At 43.0% G+C, this 17,983-nt stretch overlaps 1 long non-coding RNA gene across 1 annotated transcript; it reads left to right on the top strand.

The window, feature by feature from the left end:
• The first annotated feature begins 10,630 nt into the window (after positions 1 to 10,630).
• LOC101690753 lies at positions 10,631 to 11,784 on the top strand. Its single transcript, XR_201424.2, has 3 exons — positions 10,631 to 10,700; positions 10,847 to 11,040; positions 11,185 to 11,784. It is a non-coding gene; the product is annotated as an uncharacterized LOC101690753 (long non-coding RNA).
• Positions 11,785 to 17,983: the final 6,199 nt, after the last annotated feature.

The raw sequence follows: 17,983 nt of genomic DNA, 5'->3' as shown, positions 1-17,983 counted from the left end.
ATTGCTGACCAGAGAATGACAAGACCTTGTATGTATTTTTAGAGTCTCGCTCTGGCTGCAGAGTAGATAATATATAGCAGGAATGTTGTTGGAATTTGTGGAAGCAGGAGAAATTAGGAAGTTACTTCACTATTCCATGTTAGATTTGGACTATGGTGGTTGCTTTCACAATTTATGTAGCATTTAATTTAGCCTTGAATGACGGTGTGTCAGGACTGTATCTGTCTAAATGTAGAAACCTGATTTCAATGACTTAACTACAGAGAGAATTCGATTTTTCCTTTGAAATACAAAGTCTGGATATATGCAGTTCAGAACAGGTGAAGCTGTTCAAGAAAGTCACCCCAAACCATAGCCTCCTTTGTGCTTTTCTTTTCTTCTATCCTTAATATATAACTCTCTTCCTCCTGGTTGCAAGATGGCTGCTTCACCTCTGGGCATGGCAGCCACATTCCAGGCAGAGAGAAGGGAACAGAAAAGGGGAACAGTGCTTATTATATTAAGAAAGCAGAAGCTTCACAGATGCTCCTCATAAGCTTTTGCTCCTGCTGTATCAGTCTGAACTGGATGACAAGACCAACCCAGAAGGCAAGAGACTCTGAGGATGGAAATATTTTTAACGAGCCCCATTTCTACACAAACACAGTTGGGGCTCTATTGGTAAGAAAGAAGAGAAAATCAATATTTGGTGAAAAAAAATATGCTGAGCAACCAGCAGTGTTTACCAATGGATGGGTAGGATTCACCCAGGTAATGATGGAACAGAAGGTGAAAAAAGACCGTTCAAGAGAAAGGAGTAGCAGAAGACAAGCGAGAAAGGTAAAATAAGACAAAGAAACAAACAAAAAACAAAACCATGGGTAATCAAAAGGAAATATAGGGAAGTCAGAGAAGTCTCTGCCATTCAGTGGCTTTGCCCTAGAGGTAATAATAGTTAGATCAATCTAGAAGGTTAGTTGATGTGAGCCCGTGGGGTGTTAAATGTATTTGGACTCTATGTAGTAGGCAAACTGACACAACAGCAAATTCAGGAAGATTAAAGGAAAATCCAAAGATTTTTTGCACAAAAACAATCCTTCACCCTTGGGGCACCAGCAAAGACACACTCTCATTTGTGTGAAGAGTTTAACCCAGTTCCTGGAACATAGGAGCAGAGACCCTTACTATATGATATACCAAAATGGAGAAGGGCCACAGGTAGGGAGCATGACAAGAGGTTATGAGAGCAGGAAGCAGGCTGGATCAAAGAAGTCTTCACTATCTTACAAGAAATGTGTAAGAGCCACACTGGAAAAGTAGAAGAAAGAATGTAGCTGTTTCTCATGTATTGGAAGGTAGCGGGAAGGAGTCAAAGATGTTGTTTGATCCATACAATAGAGAAATGATATCAATACAACAGAAAATTTTATCAATATATTATTTCACACAGAAGTAAGTGAGAGGTATTTCTCCCACTCCTACACCAAGAATTCTCTGTGTTCTGAGCCTGGGGTCTCTGAATGAATGAGGTCACTCTCAGCTTTTTATTGTAGAGCTGAAAAGAGAGACTGAAAAGACCACAAGACAATCGCCCACTCTGACTGGGGCAGTTTAGATCCATCAGGAAAAGCTTGACATAGAAACAATGAAAGGCCAAAAGAAGGAGATAAGGAGTTGGTTCTTCCCAAGACTAGCAAGATGCTGGTGGTTCCAGGAGAGATAGGACATTGTGTCTTCTTAAAGCTCAAAAGCCGAGGGGTTCTCTTTGGGGTTGACACAAGATTGGCAAGATGGGAGTTACCAAAATGGGTAGGTGGGATGCAGAGTGCAAAGAGGGGAGGCAGAAGGCAGAGAGGGGTGGGCTGAGGAGCCATGGGGTAAAGGGACCCAAATGACAGACCACAGGGGATTGGTTGGTCTAATCCCCCATGGGAGACCTGGGCTGGCCTGGGGGCAGGTTCCCCGGCCCCATGCAGCGGCAACATCCAGGCAACAGCACATCTGCCTCACCAGATGCTGGGAATGTTCCCGTCACAGGGTTACTTGCTTATTGCCCCCCGCCCCCGTCTGTAATATATTTCGGGTGCTCAGGAAAAACCATTTTGCCTACCACTGTCTGAAGAGTCCAAGAGTCTAACAAAATGGAATGCTGCATTTTAAAGGTTCAGTGATTTCTTAACTCCAGCAAAATTGAGAAATTAACCATTCTAGCTCCTCACCCTGTGAACCCTCCAAACTTTAAAGAGGACAAGTGTGAATGGCCATGCTACTTTAGGGGTTTGCGGGTCAGGTACGCTTCAATCAACTAAAACAGACCCATGTTACAGAGTCCAGATTTAAAATGTCATTTTAAGGTTTTACAGTCAGACCATAAAACAAAACAGATTTATGATATAAATAAAATACAGCTCCTTCTCTTAGAGCTTGGTCACAAAAGCCCTCTCTCTCTCTCTCTCTCTGTCTCTTTTTTTAATCCTGGGTACTATACTCCTCTTTGGGGCCATGCCCTTTGTCTGAAAGGAAACGGTGTCAACCACCGACCCTTTGGGAGAAGAGCAATAGCCTGCTTGCTAGCTCCTTTTTTTTCTATTGGGGTCATCTTAATTGGTCCCAAGCTGATTTGGAGAGAGAAAGGCTGGGATTCTCACCTGGAGAACTGACTTCCATTATGATTGAAGAGCTGGGAAATGCTCGGGGGAGGGAAAATGCCTCCCCTCCCTGCGGGGGAAGAGCACTCCTTTCACACACTCACCCAGTGCAAGGACCACGTGCTGGAGCAAGACATTTCTCGTGCAAATCAAAGACTAAAAGCTGCTACCAGCTGCCCCTTCACTTTGCTCGATCCACTTTTGGTGAACTAATTGCATTTCCCTTTTCTATGCTCTATCCGCGTTGCAGGCTGGCAGACAGCAGTGCCATCGGCGGCACAGTTCCACGTATGAATTGGCTGCCAGACCCGCTACAGTCAACTCCTTCTTGAACTCTCTGTGTGCTAGTTCAGAGAGCACTCTTCTACCATCATCCCACCATGGCACTTCCAAATGGCTGGATATAATTGGGTTCAGAGGAGTTCAAAGCCATGCTCCAGCATCCTTGTATCAAAGCTCATTGAACAACAGGGGAACCGTGCACTGAAATGCAGGCATGGGGTGAGGAGAGTTATTAGTGGAATACATTCAAATCTGTCACGCTAGATTCCTGGGTACACAACTGGGTTTTGGTTCAGCTTTTAAGAGTTCAGGTGTGGTCCCCAGGAGATGGCTCCTATAATCGCTGGAAAAATATCTCATTTGTACTAATGCACTTTGCCTATTTCATAGCAGATCCTTGTGAGACTAATTTACATTTTTTTTTAAATGTCAAGGCTTTCTCCAGAGATTGTTCATTCATTATATTTATTTTCTTGGACATGATTTTAACAAACCTTCCCCTGAAGAGCTTGCGGCTATTAACTTTGCTGAACGGTGGCTCAAACGAGAGTTAAAAGCAAATGGTCTAAGGGAAAAGATTGGGCCACAGCACCTCGAGGGGATTTATCTGCCCCCAAACTCATTTCATTGATTCTTCATTCACAGGCCATGAGCAAGAAGAGCAAGTGGAAAAGCTTTCTATCATTCAGTGGGACGGTAGAGGCCAACTACTGCTAAGTGCAAAATTCTGCCACATTCTGATGTTAGTGAGAGGTACTTGGGGACCCTAAGAACAAAAATCATGTTAAAGGAGTGATATCCAGGGACTCAGGAAAGGCATGATGGGGAGCAGGAATGATATGGGTGTCCAATGGCTGTGTGGTATTCTTCATTTAATTAGAGTATCTTCTCAAACTCTATCAGAGTAATACACCCGGCCACTACCTTGGAGAATTTCCTACTTTCCAGAATGCATATTGCCCATCTCCCACATTGAGGACCTGGGAGTCATATAATTCAAGTGATCCTAAATGTCTCCTTGGGAAAGTTTTCATTCAATGGAGGAACAGCTGACAGAGGCTATCTGTCCCCCATTCGAATACTTTCAGGGTCCAGAAGTCCCACTTCTCTTAAGGCAACTGAGTTCTCTTTGTATCGATCTGAATTATTATAATTCTTCCTTCATGGTACTGAATCTGCACCCAGGGTTTTCATTGTTACAGTGGATCTTTAAGAACAATAGACAACTATTTATTCCCATTCTCACAAAAATAGCTCTTCCACGGAGAAAAATAAATTTTTAACTGCTCATTCACCAGCCACATATTTCACAAACATTTAGTGGGTCTATACAGCATGCAAGGTCTGGGCTAGATGCTGTGGACATGATGGGGTCCCTGGTCCCCCAGCACTCAGCCTCTGGGGAGGAGATTTACAGTAGGCTATATGCTATCTTCTCCTTAACTCACTTCTTTCTAGATAAAATGTTTCATGTCAGGTTTTCCTTTCTAAATAAGGACAGCATCCTCCCATTCACCCCCTGGTGGTTCTTATCATGCCACCATTGGCATGCACTACCTAGAAATGAACACAGATCTTCATATTCTGTCCCACTGTTGTCCATTCTAGTGTTTCAGCCCAGTCCAGCATTCGTGGGACACCCTGTTGTCTAAGATCTGATTCATGTTAACAAAAACCCATTCTATCTTGCTCTGAAACACTAGGACCAGAGAGGGTAGGGTGAGAGAAGATGGCGAAGCTTAATTGATGCAATCAATCCATCCCCCTTTTTACAAGATGAGTGAAGGGAGTCTCAACTCAGCCCCCAAACAATGTTGGTGAGACTCTTTTTAGAATCACATTCCCCACATGCCCCAGACAGGCCACTTTGATCTCCCAGGCAATGTGGGGATACTTGGAAGTCATGACAGGTGTGGTTTTTCCCAGGCACCTAATGAGAACACACTTTCATTAATAATTGATCGTTCTCGAAGCATTTACCTAAGCAGTTTCAAAGCAGGTTTAGCAAGAAAGGAAATAACACAAGTCACAGAATTGTCTGGAGCTTCCTTCTTGCCTCCTCATCCTGGGGTCCATACTCATCAGGTCCCTCAGTTAAGATCATACAGCCTACTTCTCCATCTTCCCTGATCTCTTCAGATTCTTTTCTGTTGTCACTTCAGAGTGACCTTCCCTGACCACATCCAAAGCAGCGTGCACCTATTCTTAGCATCTATTCTCTTATTTTGCTTGATTTTCCTCTGGTACTCGTAACTAACTAAAATTATATTATTTAGCACTTGTTTATTTATCTACCTATTCCATCTCCTCCAACGGAGCTTAGCTCCAGGAGACCAGCAACTTGGTTTTGCTCAGCACTCAATCCCCAGTACTTAAAAGAGTGTCTTATATTATATATTGGATAGTACAGAATGTTTTCCAAATGACTGAATGAATGGATGAACACATTAAGCCCAAGAAAAAAACACATGCACAGCCTCATCCCAGAACACAGGGCGCTGGGCCTCATGACGCCCAGCTGCCTGCCCAGCTCTATGTCTTAGGTGAAGCTGAAATACTATTTTACGCCTGCTGTATGCTTCAGAAGATCAGGGAAGATTGCAACAAACCCCTACTCTAAATCTGTGGGGAAAGCAATGTCCATTTAAAGAATCCACAGATTCCCAGGGTCACCTCTAGCTTGGATCTCCTTCTTCCACTTAATCAGTGTCCTGCTTAGATCATCTCAGCCTTGGAATTCAATTTGCTCATATTTTCACAGAAAACCCCTCACATGCAGTGCCATGGAAAGCCTGGAGAAGCCAAATACATAAACAGAACAAAACAAAACAAAACACCAAAAAAAAAAAAACAAAACAAACCCCTCAAATATAATATGAAATACCCTGATTCCTCAGTTTCTCTGCCATGTCCTCTCCATCCAGTTTTCCTCTTACAACTCTCTCCTGCCCTCTCAGGAGCAATTAAGAATTCTGCTTTCTGATGCAAAACAATTGGACAGTTTCTACTGTCAGCCTCCAAACTTTGCTTCAGCCCTCTCTTTTTATATATGCAAAAACCAGTCAAAGGTTAGTCATTGATCTTCACCACCTCATCCTCACTGTGACAGGCAGAACTCTAAAGACACCCTTCCCAAGATTCCTGTCCCCTGATTATTAAAACAAGAACAGAAGAAGTTACTTCTGGGAAGATTTTGCAGGTTGTTGAAGCCCCCCCCCCCCCCCGCAGTCAATCGACCTTAAAATACAGAGATTATCTGGGTGAGCCTGGGCCAATTAGGTGACCCTTTTAAAAGCAGAGAGTTTTCTCTGGCCAGTAGCAGAGGAAATCAAAGAGATTCAAAGCACAGGGAGATGAGACACAGTGTTGCTGGTTTGAAGATGGAATCACCCACATGAGAAGTAATTCAAATGCTGAGCTGAGAGAGGGCCTCCACCCAACAGCAGTCAAGGAATCAGAGCGCCTCTGTCTTTCAACCTCAGAAAACAAAATTGGCCAAAACCTGATTGGTTGAAAACAGGTTCTTCCCTAAAGGCTGCAGAAGAAAAAAAAAAAAAAGCCCAGGTCAGCCAACACCTTGATTTCAGCCCGGTAAAAAGCTAAGAAGAGAACATATCTGAGCCATCCCAGATTTATGACCCATAGCACTCTGTGTAATAAATTTGTGTTGTTTGAAGTTATTCTATGTGTGGTAATTTGTTACACAGGAATAGTAAACTGACACAATCACCATCATTGTCATCTCTTATTACATCCCTTTGCTAAGGCCTTTACATAATTATCTCATCTAATCCTAACACCAACCACTACCTGTATGATATAAATATCCTTATTTTAGTGGCCACAAGGCCTTGAGAGTGCTGGAATGTAGATGTATGTGTAGTAAATGGTAGAACCACAATTTACATCTAGACACCAAGGCTCTTAACCAATATGGCCTTCTGCCTCTTTAAATTACCACATCAGGTTCTATCTTATGACTTATATATAAAGCTCTTCCTCCTTTTCAAATTCTAACTGAGGGTATACTTTCTTTCTTCCGTTTACCTAACTGGATCACAACCTTCTTCAGCTGAACTCTTGCCTAGTTCCTCAACTCCCAAGAACTTTGCCCACAGTGAAAAGAAGCCCATATGTATCGATGAGGGCAACATCGCTTGAGAAGTGACACAAATTTCCATTCATGACTAAAAGACCAACTTGCATGCCCTCTGTCTTGCAAGGAGGACCTCATCACAGGGATTTAGACATCCTGACAGTTTAGCGATTTCCAGATCATGGGCTCAAATACCTGATGAACCACTAGAAATCTGGCCTTCACAGTGAAGACTGGACCTCAGGATGAGTTGACCACGTGGTAACCCAGAAACTTGGCTCTTGAGAAAGTGTGCATGTGTGTGCAAGCATGCGTGTGTGCTCACTAGGCAGACACTATCGCTTCCTAAAAGCTTTCTGTTATCCTGAGTTTCCAAGATTGCTCATGCCCTTCAACATCTCAGTCTGAAACTAACCAGACAGGCCAAGTTCAAAAAGCATTTAGAAGATACACTCTGCATTGTCCCAGGAAAATAATAAGTCTCTTGGCTTTCAGACTGAGGTTCCCAAGAAGGAAGATACTCTCCAGAAAATATGTAAGATTTAAAAATCATACCAGAATTTTTCACAGAGAAATTTTTAATAGTATAAATAAAATACCCTTGTAGTTTTAGATGTTCCTTACTCTCCCTTGTTTCAAACAAACAAAAAATCATGCTGTTTCTTGGAGACAAGATGACCCTCTGAGCAGAGATAATGCAAACACAAATGATTTGGGTTTGGGTGATAATTTGGTAAATGGAGCTCTAGGAAACCCCTGCCATCATCGTGCTTTCTATCAGGGGTAAATATGGAGTCAATGTCTTCCAGAAGTAGTGCTTAGGAAAGAGAGAAAGGTATTTTCATCTGGACATTGGTGGAATTACAAAAGAATCCTGTTACTTCAGGGACATTCCCAACTTAAGTGAGCTGTATCCGTAGGTTCACCGCTCCAAATTAAGATCTGATCCTCAAGAATCTTATGAATCCTGTGGTTGAAGGAAAAATATTTGGTTGCAGACAGAGGAGGATCACTTTAGTTATACATGATAAGAAATAACGACCAATATGGGGACAACAGATGATGCTGTCAAAGGTGTATGTATGAGTGAGACTCTGGGAGAGGGTGCTAAGTCAAGGCCAACCAGTTAAAAGAAAAGGTCGAACAAGAAAATTTTGTGGCCGAAACTGAAGTACAATGATTTTGCAGAAGACTGTGAGTCTTCTCACATACTAAGATTACAGCTTATTCTTTTAGAAGCCCCAACTTGAAGGAGTATTGCAAATAGCTTCAATATCCAGTAATTCTTCTTGTAGAACCTAGTATAAGTTACATGGAGGGAAATACAACATAATGTTAAAAGCATGGCTGTGATATCAGCTACAGCTGGATCCAAAGTTTGGCTTCACCAAATTACATAAATTCGCACAAGTCATCTAACTTTTATGCATCTGCTTGTCTGTTTTCTATATCACAGAAATAAGAATGATGTAAGGCTGAAATGAAATCACCTATATAATATTGTGCTTGGCATAGTGGTCACACTTAGAAGAAACTGAATAAATATTAGTTATTATTAAGTAAAAACAGAATAGTCTCCAACAGTAGGAGAATATGTATGGATTGCATACAGGTAACACATTACAAGTGAATAAAGAAGATGAAATGATCAGTAGGTTGTGAAAAGATGAAGGAAATATGATAGACAGGAAGGATCAGGGGAATGAGAAAAAGAAAGAAAGAGTTATCTTCAAGATCTTGAGCAAGATCTTCCATCGATGTCCAAGTTCCCTTTTCCTGATTTCCAAGAAGTGAGAAACAGAACTGCAGGTTGGGCATCCCTGTTTTCCTTTGCAATCACTGCTGGTTACCAGCAAGAGTACTAAGTGCTAGACCACAGAAGCTGAGTTCCCTAATCCCTCCTGTTTTGTTTTTTTTTTTTTTTTTTTTTTTTTTTTTCCAGGATTAGCAACCAGGTAGGCACCATGGGGAGAAAACTTACACCAGACTGTCCAAGTATATTTCAGAGACTATGTTAACATTAGAAACAGGGATCTAGAACAGTCTCCCTTGCCGGTAACACTGGGTAGAGAGAAACAATGGATTAAAACCAAAACAGGCACCAAGACCAAGAAGGGGCAAATTGAAAGACTAGGAATGTAGAATTTGAAAACTTTTGGTTGACACACACGTGAAAAGTCAACACAAAGTCAACAGAAGGCTGACTACCTTTGACAATGAAGAGACGAACAAGAACCGAAGATGACACAAAAGGAGATCACCCAGAGATAGGGTTGCCGGATTCAGCAAATAAAAATACAGGATGTCTTGGGGTGCCTGGGTGGCTCAGTGGGTTAAGCCGCTGCCTTCAGCTCAGGTCATGATCTCAGCGTCCTGGGATCGAGTCCCGCATTGGGCTCTCTGCTCGGCAGGGAGCCTGCTTCCCTCTCTCTCTCTCTCTGCCTGCCTCTCCATCTACTTGTGATTTCTCTCTGTCAAATAAATAAATAAAATCTTTAAAAAAAAAAATACAGGATGTCTAGTTAAATTTGAAGAAGCAAAAATAATTTCTTACTGTAATTGTCCTGTGCAAAGTTTGGGACATACGTATACTGAAAAGAGATGTGTGGTTTATCGGGAATTCAAATGGAACTGGGTGTCCTTTGTTTTACCAGCAACCCCGTACAAAGAACTCGTGAAGTCCCGAGCCATTAAGTATCATGTGGGGAAACTGGATCAGTATCAGTGAAATGTTAGAAGAGGCAATAGACCGGCAGAGAATTGTAGGGATGAGGGGAGAAAGGAAGAACAGCTATGTTAGAGATGCCAAGAGCAGGATAGAGCATATACCAGCATCAGAGCTTTGAATTAGGTAAAAATCAAGAGCCTGTAAAGGAACAGAGAGAACAGAGGATGCGTCTCCAAAAGAGAGGTGGTTCATCTTAAGCCAGCCACAAGAGTCTTGTGTCATTGGTTTCCTTTAAAATTCCAGAGCTTTCTACCCTGCTTCTTAGTAGATGTCTCCCCTCCTCTCTTCCTAACAGGAAATTGAGACCTTTGTATTTAGATAAAGAATTATCCCAACCACTAAGCTTTTATACGTCTCCCTGGGCAAGGCAGTCTTTTCTGCTATGGATAGGCTAGGCCACCATTTTACATGAACTCCACAAAGATTACTGAATGCCTTCTTTGTATCAGACACTTTTCTGGGGCCAGTTATGTTAATCAGCTTTATTTTCATCTCAGCCCAAGTGCATCTAATTCCCTGGGGTGGGGGGGGTGGCTTCTCAAGAATGCAGATTCCTGGGCCTCTTGCCAGTTATAGTCACCTCCAAGGGAGTCTGGGGATCTTCATTTTCATAATCTTAGAATCTCTGACCCACCAACTGGTTAATACAACAGGTATGTCAGCGCCTTTGACGTGGGAGAAATTCGTAGAGAAACACCAAGTGCAGATGCTGACCTGGAAATCAAGAGGTAGTCAGGCTGGTACCAGGTGACATTAAAGGACTTGTCCAAGCCACATGGCTTGTGAATGTCTGAGAAGGGATTCCTGTCAAAGCGTTCCATTGCAAAGTATAGTTCTTGTCTCCTGGTAACATGCTACATTCTAGACCCCAGGACTCAGAATAGGACTTGATCTGTTAGGCTTTCCAGCCACTGCCGTGAGGCAGCATTACAACAACGGGCTTTAATTGTGACAGGAGGAAAGGGAGGTATTTCAACTTATGGTTTATTCTAATCAATAAGCACCTTTTCTCTGTTCTCCGTCTCCTGTAAGCTTGTTTCGACACTGAAATGTATCTCTACTATTAAGGCTCATGAGACTTAGTTGCCAACAGAAGGTGCTCTTGATTCACAGAGAGAAGCTCTGCTCTGAAGAGTGTCTCGGAGCCGCGCTGACACACCTCGGTGCAGAGCACGGAAGCAAACCCGGCTCCATTCCTTACCACCTGCGTTCCGAGACTCCTAACACTCTTAGCTGGCAAGTCACCTATTCCCAGAGTATCTCCGTGAAAGAAGAAGAGGGGAGATGGCTTTATTCCCATTTTACAGGTAGGAAAAACCAATGATAAATCTCTTTTCAAGGTTTGAAAGGTAAAATTAGCCAAATGCTGAGGACAGACACCTACTTCGTTTGCTTAGTCCAGCAGATGATCTGGAATTCTTTCTTCCTCTCCGTCTCTCTGCTTCCTCTAGGGAATATTCTCCACCTCCGTGTTTTTCTCATCACAGCTCCCAGATCAAGATGGCAGAAGAACAGAAGCCTACAGCTCAAGGATGCAGAAGGAAGTTAGGAAAAGAATATTCTCATATCCATCCAACGCTCTGCAGCTTTTAAAGATCAAAAAGAAACACTACCTATGAGTCACCTAATCTTTATAATAGCCTTACAGAAGGAATATCTCAGGTATCTCCTGTCCCATTTTGCAAAAGAAAAAATGGAGACTCAGATAGGCAGGTGATGAGCTTGAGATCCAGCAGGTGAAAGTGGCAGGACCAAGAGGACCAGACCACCTCCTTGATGCGGGCCCAGAGCTCCCACCACTGAAATGAACTTTATAAGTGGGTCTGCTGAGAGTTTTTGAGTTTGAAAGTGTTTCTCTGCTTCATGTCATTTTTACATGGGTATGATGCTTCTTTTATAAAGGAACATTTGCCCCAACCCCACTGAAAGCTGTGCAGGATGCCTTTGGGGCCGGGGGTGGGGTGGTTAAAATTAAAAAATGTACCAAGTCTGACAGCTATGAAAAAGTAAAAGCACAAGGGTCATAGCTGAATGGGAAAATGAAAAATAGCATACCGGAGAAGCTTAGATTATTATAAACTTAGATTATTATAGCTTCCTCAGGTTTTTTATAAGTAGAGTCTTTTTTAAATCATAAGAAATATTCATATATATATATATATATATATATACTCCCTCATAATAAACACAGAAGCACACTGTTCCCAGAATCTTTGGCTTGGCTCAAATAGGATGATATTCTTAGTTCTTGGTATGGGGGAAAAAGCCTCTGAACACTCCAGGCTTTTTATAGTTCTGGCTCAAGGGCAGCATTTGCTGCAGTAGCAGCCCTGGATAGCAAAGGAGCCAAATAATGCTAATGGGGCAAACAGAATGTAATTGCTTATGTGTGCTGGTTATATCCTGAAACAAATTGTTTCTTAATGCTGAGGTCAGACAGGGTTTAATTAGGAGAAATACAATTGGTGTAAAATTTTGCAGCAGGCTGCTTGTTTGGTGCCATGCCAAGTCAACATCTAGTCTCTCCAAATGGAAATTTTCATTAGAGGCCATTGGCAGCCCTAGTTAGGCTGAGTTTCAACTTTTCCAAGTCTCCTGGTAATGTAAACCTGAAACTCAGCATATCTATTGCCTAATAAAGGGCTGTCCCTCTTGCATTTACAAACACTTGAACATGTGCGCACTCTCTTTCTCTGTTTTTCACACACCCAGCTGCCCTGGCATCCCCACTAGCACGACACACATTTCCCCTGGGAGCTGGAGGAACTAAAGCAATCCTCCTTTTTTGACAATTTTCTCTCCTTCCATATCCCATTAACAATAATCTTCGATCAGCAGATTATTACTTGAAAAATATTTTCATATGCATCAACTCATCAAACTTGACCCATAAAACTCAGAGGCGAGCATTTTTTATACTTGTAAGTAGGAAATTGCATCTAAGGTCACATCTATAATCGGCTAAGAATAGGTGTAAACATCCTGATTTGGGTCCTGGGCTTAACTAAGGCACAGAATTCTGTACACACACGCACGCACGCACGCACGCAAGCACGCACGCATGCACACACACACACTAGAAGACATACTGAAAAATCTGCATTTGTTCACATCAATGAAGCACACAAGAAGCTACCCATTTGTTATTTTCTCTTTGCTTTATTTTATATAATATTGGTGAAGAAGCAAGAGTGAAAGGTGTTATTATTCAAAGCTGCACAAATTTCCCCAAGATTTTGCAAACACTCTTTATTGGCTGGGACCCTTTCTTGTGGCACCTCTCCTTTCGTACCTGTCTTTCCGAACTCTCAAAGATCCCCACTGATGCCTGCAGCGGTAATACTGCTATTTACATTCATCTTAAGAGCCTCGATCTTCACATCTTCAAGGATAAGGTTTTATCAGTGTTTCTAATATAAATCCCGTGTCTCAAAAGTGTTTAATTTATTTGGAAAATTCTGCTTCTGGGCTGCTATTGTTTCTCTCTCTTCCTCTTTTTATTCCTTCCAGCTGAAGGCAGTTTTCATTACAGTGACAAAGACCCCACTATGTTAAAGAAAATTGCACAGAGAGACCCCAAAAATCCATTTACCCAACAAAAATCTAAGTCATTTTCCCCTGAAGTATCATATCAGCAGTAACCATCATGGGTTTAAAGACATATGGGACCAAGTCTTCATTTTTATATGTGGTTCTTATTTGCTGAGACACGGGCTCCTTGAGAGTTGAGCTACATTTCATTTAGGTGCTGGGCCTCTGGGCCCGTGCTAATGCGCCCGGTTAGGGTCAAGGTAAAGCTCTGCACAGGGCAAGCAATTACTAACAATCCTTACTCCTCAGCCCTGTTGGGGCCAGAAGGCCATGGGCGAACCCATTGGAAGGGGTGTTTTCTCAGCTGCCCGGGACTCGGTCCTAGAGTCGGTTAGAGATTGGAAGTTACTGAAATTCTTCCCCCATATGAGGTCTCGCACGGATTTCTCACTCATTTTCCTCTCCATGAAGTGAAGTCCTGCTTTAACTACATTTGGCTTAAGCCACAAACACCCTTCTTTTATATCAAGCTTACACCGGGATTCCAAATCCTCTCTTGCTTTCTATACAATTGACTTTTCTAGTATTCTTTAAATTCTCCTATATTAGAATTAGTACAGCTAGTTCTCCCATAATACTTGCTCTGGAATTGGACATTTGTTTCAGTGCAATTGATATATTAGGGAACAGTTGGACAATACCATGGATTTTGCATTTGTTCCTGCTCAGTTTTTTCCCTTAGAAACACAAAACTGCACCCAGCTGAACAGAGCTGCATAAGAATACGCAAGCACACACCTCAGACATCTACCAGTCACCCTGGGTCACCATGTGTCTTATTCCACAATACTACATGTTGTCGTTCTTTTGTATCTGTGAACTCTTCTACACACACACACGACAAAAACCAAAACACACACGCATGCAACATCCGAAGCCTGGTTCAAAATGCCAAACAGTCTGTGTAAAAAGGAAATCACTGTCTGTATATAAAGACTTCAAGTGAAACTTGCTAAATCCTACAGAATTAGCTCCTTTTGATGCTAGTAGTCGCTGGCTTCATGATTTCAAACATTGCTAACAATTTCAAGTCCAAAAAAGAATTTCTAGGAAATTTTAGACATTAATTAAAGAAGAAGCATATATACTTTATCAAACTTTCAGTTCTGATGAAACAGGGACCTATTATAAATGTATGGCTTGAAGGGCATTCATCTTAAAGGCAGGAAAACATGCCTCAGGATGTAAGGCTCCAGAAGTTTGCCTCACTGTGGTGTGGTTCATCGCCCGCACCGAACCACTCCCACCTCCACACCAGCCTCGCCACTTAGGTAAGTCTCCTTTCATTGACTCATGATTAATCACACAGTGCAACCCTTCCAGAGCCCACTTAGCAAACTTCTAGTTCTTTTCAGGGCACAGTACCATATTTATTTCAAACATTTAACACATGTGAAACTGTGCCCTTTCGTTTTTGATGTATCACCAAAAGAAGTTTCGGATGTTAAGCTCCAACCCTATGTTTTCCCATAATCCCTACAGTTTTTTATTGTGCTATTTTGCATGGAGGATGATTTTTTAGGGACACATAGGTCCATTAGAGCAAAAATGACTATACTTGATTATTATCTGGGCATGGCAGTTGTCTTCAAATATTTGGAATATCATGAATTAGGGATTTAAGATTTTTTTTTTAAAGATTTTATTTATTTATTAGACAGAGAGAGAGATCACAAGTAGGCAGAAAGTCAGGCAGAGAGAGATGGAGAAGCAGGCTCTCTGCTGAGCAGAGAGCCCAAATCAGGACTCGATGCCAAGACCCTGGGATCATGACCTGAGCTGAAGGCAGAGGCTTTAACCCACTGAGCCACCCAGGCACCCTAAGATTATTTTTTCATATTCTGGGTCACCCACAGCTCTTGTCATCTGAGTTAAGAGGCGGCTCCATCCTTTCACTGGCCCAGACTAAAAGCTCAAGAGTGATTTTTGAGTACTCTCTTCCTCTTACCCTACATCCCATTGGTTTTATTTTCAGGATGTATCACTTGTCAAATCCCCTCTGCTTCTAAGTCACTGGATTATTCTAATAGCCCCTAAATTTGTCTCCTTCTTCCACTCTTGCCTGGCCCGAATCCTTTGAGCAATCTATTTTATACCCCAGAGCCCAAGTGCTCCTTGCACATAAGTCAGGTGATATCACCTCTCCACGATGCAGCTTTGCACCTCAGCCCAAGCAGGAGCCAGGAGTACACAGAACCTGCATGGCCCACCGCCCTACCCAGGTCTTTCCTCTCCAGAATCTTCTCCTGTGCTTTCTCCAGCTCCCATTGTCCCAGCTGAACTGCTGGGACATTGGCCACTCCTCCACATGGGCAGGTACACTCTTTTCTCCAAGTTTATGCTCTGGCCGTGGCCCCTGCCTGAAATGGGATTCTCCTGGGTACCTATACAGTTGGCTCACTCACTCACTTATTTCGGGTCTTTGCTCAAATGTCACCTTCTCAGTGCATCTTTTACTCTAGAAGCCCCTGCTCCAACACTGCCATTCCCCCTTCTCTGCCTTATTTTTCTTAATAGCATTATCATGTCTATCTTCTCACCTAAGTTCCTTGTTTTGTTTGCCATCTTCTTCCCCTGGAATGGAAGTCTCTGGAAGATGGAGATTCTGTCTGCTTCACTCTCTGCTGTATCCCTAGCTCCTTGAACAGCTCTTAGCCTGGCACATAGTTGTTGCTCAATAAATACTTGCTGAACAAAGTAACAAATCGGTCTCTCTGCATGAGGTAAACAGAGGAACAACGAGGACCAATGAGCCAAAGTTTTCAGGGTGCTCAACCTAAGAAATCATATTTCAAAGACCCAGTGTGTTAAGAGATCGGCCCAGAAGGCCCCCTGTCACTCAAAACATCCATGATGGGGATGGTCTTCGCCAGGTGGCGAGGGGATTGGTGCGTCATATGGCCTCTGAGAGTAGATGATACCTGAAGGTCCTTTCTGCAGCAAGTGTCTCTACTCCTGCTATTGTGTTGCATTCCCTACTATTTGCATTCGTTTCTCAGAAAAGGCTTGTAGAATCCCAATTTTCTCTTAATCGATGACGAGTAGAGGAAGGAGGTTATGCTGTAATGAAAAACGCACTCCATGACATGTGAGTTCCAAATAATCCACTCCTGGCCCCCCTGCCCTGCCTGCCTCAAAGGGCTATGGTACCCATTAAATAAGATTTTCCAAAAATAATCTACTCAGTAGAAATGTAACATAGACACGACAACAAGAGATCTGCACAACATACAAGCATGCTCCCAGTCTAACATCTGCTTTTGAAATGTACAGCTTCTATACATCAGCACCCACAACATGAGGTCTCCTTCTAAGGTGTTTAGGCATAATCGTGAATTTTTTCCATACAAAAGCTATGATGGGGAAAAAAAAAAATCATCATTTGATAAAAGAGAAAGCTGTGTTCCCTGGAATAAGCAAACTTTGCAATGGTAATCGGTTGCTGTTATCATAAACAACATCTCAAGGGTTGTCAAGCTCCTCAATCAAATCCAATGTAATTTCAACATCAATCTTGATAATGTTTATCAAGACTTACCAACCTACCTCCATCCCAAGGAAAAATGTCCATTTTCTCCCCATAGAAGTAAACTTCAGGGAGGCACAAAAGATAAGAGCTATGTGCAAGCAATGTAACCAGGTTAGGAAAACTCCATGCTCTAAGAAAGCCCAAAATTGTTCATGCTCCTTTCTCTCGGCCTGCAGGGTTAACAACTCTTTTGCTGCTTTCCAGTGTTCTTGCTGCTTTTATGGTCTTTCCTGTCTACTGTCAGCTGTCCCGGGTACACGTGACCCACCAGAGGCACAGAAAAGCCACAAGCCCTTCCGCTACTTCAGCTGACTTCGAAGTGGGTGGGTGTCTATCCCGGAAGGGGCACAAAGAAAGGAATGAAATGAAAGTAAGTATTTAGGAATAATGGGAATTTTCAATCTCACCTTAATTTTCTAAAATACAGTCGACTCTCCAGATGTCGGTCTGCTGGTGGATCCATAGTTGGGGTATGTGGGGGGCTGGCTGCCACACTCAGTCTTTCCTGGGAAAGGAAATAGGCTTTGTTTTCAGAGATGAAACTGAGCTCATGCACCGGGGTGCTGTCCAGGCCCTGGGAGTTAGCAGCCAGCACGGACAGGCCCCACTGCTTGCAGGTACGGCTGAAACTGGCGCTTCTTCCCAGAGGCCGAGGACGGAGGCCAGTGAATACCAGGGAGGCCGGGCATTGAGGGCAGCCTGGTTGTCACCAGTGGACCAGCATCTGAGGAACGAGTGCCCTTCGAAAGCCTTCCCAAAGCACTGGTTTTCCAGGCCGAGATGATCCCAAGGAGCCTGGGGGAGCGACGATGCTCTGAGAGCCCTCCTATTTGCATGCAGTTCAGGGAAGTGAGAAGCGGTTTAAAGGCAAGGATTTTAGCTGCACTGGGAGCTTTGGCCTTTTCAGGGGAGAGACCCAAGAGACTGCCTGTCAAAACAGAAGTCTCTGGCTAAAACTACCTAGCTTAGACAGCATGGGTCGTCAGGAGGGGCCGGAGGCCGGAGAAGGGGGAGGTCAGCTTTCCTCAATTGAAGTGGGGATAATGTGCAGAGAAAAGGAAGGGGGACAAGGGCACGTGGGAGGAATAAAGGAACAGATACACGGCTGTATGGGTCTGAGTGTATTCCCT

The sequence above is a fragment of the Mustela putorius genome, unplaced genomic scaffold (genome assembly GCF_011764305.1).
Source record: "Mustela putorius furo isolate JIRA1106 unplaced genomic scaffold, ASM1176430v1.1 tig00000450_pilon_pilon_pilon, whole genome shotgun sequence".
Lineage (NCBI taxonomy): Eukaryota > Metazoa > Chordata > Mammalia > Carnivora > Mustelidae > Mustela > Mustela putorius.
The sequence above is the reverse complement of the archived record's forward strand: the minus strand, read 5'-3'. Positions and strand labels throughout refer to the sequence as shown.